Genomic DNA, 4125 nt, shown 5'->3' with positions numbered 1-4125 from the left:
GGTGACCCCAAGCATCAATACATAACAACTTCCTTAATGATGGATTCCAACATTTTCCCAATGACAGATGTTAGGCTAACTGGTCAAAAATTCCCTGCTTTCTGTCTCCCTCCTTTCTTAAATAGGGGCGTTACATTTGTGATTTTCCAGTCTGCTGGGACCTCTACAGAATCCAAGTAATTTTGATAGATTACAACCAATGCATCTACTATCTCTGCAGCCACTTCGTTTAAGACGCAAGGATGCAGGCCATCAGGTCCAGGGAACTTTTCCACCTTTAGTTCCATTAGTTTGCCTAGTATTTTATCTCTAGTAATAGTGAATTTTTTAAGTCCCGCCTCCCCCTAGGTTTTGCTCTCTTGCGCTTCCCAGTTTATATTGCTCTTTCTCTCTCTCTCTCTCTGCTTCCCTCCCTCCCTCAGTTTGTGCTGCCGTCTCTCTTTCTCTCCTCAGTTAGTGTTCCTCTCTCTCTCCCTCTCCCAAGTTTGTGTTTCTCTCTCACTCCCTCCACGGTTTGTTTTACCCTCTCTCTCCGCAGTCGGTACTGCTCTCTCTCCCTCCCCAGTCTGTGTTTCACCCTTTCATTCCCTCCCCTGTTTGTGTTTCTCTCTCTCATTCCCTCCCCAGCTACTGTTTGTCTCTCTCTCATTCCATCTCCAGCTTGTGTTGTTCTCTCTCTCTGCCTTTTCTATTTTTCCCTCTCATCCTCCCTTCCCAGTTTGTGTTGCTCTCTCTCCCTTAGATGCTGTCTCAGATCTCCCAGAGTTTCCAAGTGATTTTAGTTGGCCCTGGTGCCATCATCCTCACAACTACAAATTAAACGGTGCATTCCAGTAATAAGAGGACCAGCAAGCCTTAGACAGTCAGTGTACTGCTGATGCGTAAATTACCGTAAAAGAACAATTTCTCCCGCGTCGCCAATGGCAGCACTCAGGAGACCAATCTCCATTTTGGCAGACTCCCAGCCAAAGCTGCATGGTTGGGAACCCTAATAGGGTTCCGGAATGCAAATTGTGGTAAGCCTTTTTAACACCATCTGCAAGGCACAAGTCAGGAGTGTGATGGAATACTCTGCATTTGCCTGGATGAGTCCAGTTCCAACAATAACAAGAAGCTCGTCACCATTCAGGACAAAGCAGCCCACTTCATTGGCACCCCATCCACCACCTTAAAGATTCACTCCCTCCATCACCAGCACACCGTGACTGTAGTATGTACCATCTGCAAGATGCACTGCAGCAACTCACCATGGTTTCTTTGGCAGCACCTCCCAAACTCGCAATCTCTTCCAACTTGAAGGACAAGGGCAGCAGTCGCATGGGAACACCATCTCCTCCAATTTCCCCTCCAAGTCACAAACCATTCGGACTTGGAAATATAGCGCTGTTCCTTTATCGTCGTTGGGTCAAAATCCTGGAACTCCTTCCCAAACAGCACCCTGGGCGTACCTTCACCACACGGACTGCAGTGGTTCAAAAGGCGGCTCACCACCACCTTCTCAAGGGCAATTAGGGACGGGCAATAAATGCCGGTCTTGCCAGCGATGCCCATATCCCATGAATGAAAAAAAAACTCAGCACAAGGAAACTCGGGGGAAGCATTTTAAAGGCGCACATGTGGTGTAAATAGCTTCCACCCAAATTTCCTCTCTAAAGATATATCCTAAGTAAACCACAACACACCTCGAGTCAGTTGAGTGGGTTAACTGGGTGTTACAGATATGCTGTCATCCTGAGACATCTCAATTATCTGTGTCAGCTCCTGGCATTGCTCTGCAATTGAGCAGTCCTTCAACAGGCCATAGATCTTTGTGAGAACAAACTACTGAGTAGCAATAAAGTTGTTTAAGGTCTGTAATTTGGCTGTTTCAATCTGATTCACCAAAAGGGAACCAGACGAGACAAGATTGCTGAAGATTGGAGCCAATTGCTCCTGGACATAGCATTTGTTAAGGAACCAATGACTGTAGGCTGAGCCTAGGACATTGACCAAAGGACGTTCCACTACAGAGTGTCCTGCATCCATATGGTGATCTGCAACTTGATTAAGTACAATGCTCAGCAGCAAGTTTTGGACCCCAACATAGACTGCCCCAAACAATGGCCCTGAAATTCCGGCCTCGCCGAGTCCATACGAAAACCGGCTTTTCCGATCTGTCAAGTTGCTGGCTTGACAGATCCTCCACAGTTCGGGACCGAGGACATTTGTAAGTGCAAATTTCCGATATTTACGCATACAAATGTCCTCAAAAATCTTGCGCCTGAAAAAGCAGGCGCATAGCCTACTTTTACAGGTACGTGTTTTAAAAAGTACAAAAACATGTCAAAATAATGTTATTAAAACATATTTTATCATTAAAAACCCTCCCCACAACAGTAAGTTTATTTTTTTAAACTTTTTTAAAAATCAGGAAAATATATATTTTTTTAACTTTAATTTAAATGAATGTAGTATTTATTTTCTATTTTTTATTCGTGGTTTGTGTATTTGGGGCTGTGTTTTGTGTGTTTGGGGCTGTTTCTCAATCAAAGTAATAGGAGTTTAGGACCTTTCGGAATGCCTATTACTATGATACTTTACCTGATTGGTTGCCCAGAACCATGTGACACCAGCTCCAGGCCTGTGCACGTTCTGACGTGCACGCACTGCGACTGGCAGTCAGGAGAGGCCTCAGCAATGGAAAGTCGAACGTGGGCAGCAGCTTAAGGTAGGTGCATATTTTTTCTCTAAAATGCCTGCGGGAAGGCCAAAACGGAATTTCAGTGCCTTTGTTTGGTACACTCTCGGATGACACCCTGAAGTGCTGACTGAACAACAAAAAAGCATTTGTCGACAGGCTCTGTGAGATCTGAATCGCTAGCTCAGTATCTGTGAGAGCCCTTGCAGTGGGCCTCTGGTCAGCCGGTGTGGCTTCTCTTGCACACTTGTGCTCAGTGCTTCACTAAGTGCTCCCTGCTGCAACTTGACCACCATGGTCTGGATGTATCACTGTTGCTACTTGCCACTGTAGCAGTGGGTAACACAGAATGCTGTGAGATGCTTGGTTGAAACTACAATTAGATTCTGATATCACCTTTTGTGTATCAACAGAACATATTTTACAGTAAGACATCCTTTGAAACAAACCAAGCTTTATATGGCTAAACATTATAATATTGGGGAACAGTAGTGCAGAATATGTCTGTGTAGTAGGGAGGGAATGTATAAAGGAATGAGCAAGAGCCTGAAAAGCAAAGCCATAAGTTTGGGGGAAAGATTGCACCAAACCTTACCCCCTTAGGCTATTGTTACCCGTAGTTCGGTGGGCAACACTATCACCTGAGTCAGAAAGTTGTGGGTTCACCTTCCGCTCCAGAGACTTGAGCACAAAAATCAAGGCTGACACTCCAGTGCAGTGCTGAGGAAATGCTGCACTGTTGGAGCTGCTGTCTTTCAGATGAGACATGAAACCGAGGCCCCGTCTGCTCTCTCAGGTAGACATAAAAGACCCCATGGCACTATTTCAAAAAGCAGGGGAGTTATCCCTGGTGGCCTGTCCAATATTCATCCCTCAATCAACATAATAAAAAATAGATTATCTGGTCATTATCACATTGCTGTTTGTGGGAGCTTGCTGTGTGCAAATTGGCTGCCGCGCTTCCTACATTAAAGTGCTTTGCGACATCCAGTGGTCGTGAAAGGTGCTATATAAATGCAAGTCTGCCTTTCTCTCCTTCTATTCTCTCCACACTAAGGGGTCAAGTTTCGGGCCGCGCCAAGAATGGCGCAGCCCCACGACCCACGCCTGATTTCCGCGCTCAAATCCGCGCCTAAAACTTATCTTGGTATTCTCCCCGCTGCTGGAACGTTCCAGGCCCTTGGTGCAGCGCAGCACAAGCTGTGAGGGGCAGAGCCAGGTCCCGGTGCTGAAAGCAGTGCCGGGACCTCTGCACATGCGCTCTAGAGTGTGCTCCAGGCGCCCGAAGCACGCCGCCCCTAGCCTTGGCCGAATGGGCTCACTGGGGCGGCGAAGATCGACTGGACTTCCCTCCTCTTCAGCTCCTGCTCCGGCTCCCACCCCCGCCCCCCACTCCCCGTTCAGCTCCCGCTCTCGGTCCGGCTCTCTCCCACAGCATCCCTCCCGTC

The 4125-nt window shown here is 47.2% G+C and overlaps 1 long non-coding RNA gene across 1 annotated transcript in view; it reads left to right on the top strand.

Annotated features, from left to right (window-relative positions):
- The first annotated feature begins 2625 nt into the window (after positions 1–2625).
- Positions 2626–4125, top strand: part of LOC139232883 (uncharacterized) — a 9438-nt gene continuing 7938 nt past the window's right edge. Inside the window, exon 1 of the long non-coding RNA XR_011588091.1 lies at positions 2626–2707. This is a non-coding gene — a long non-coding RNA (uncharacterized lncRNA). The remainder of the gene's footprint in view (positions 2708–4125) is intronic.

This window comes from Pristiophorus japonicus, chromosome 2 (genome assembly GCF_044704955.1).
Source record: "Pristiophorus japonicus isolate sPriJap1 chromosome 2, sPriJap1.hap1, whole genome shotgun sequence".
NCBI lineage: Eukaryota > Metazoa > Chordata > Chondrichthyes > Pristiophoridae > Pristiophorus > Pristiophorus japonicus.
Note: the sequence above shows the minus strand (reverse complement) of the source record. Positions and strands in the feature narration are given on the sequence as shown.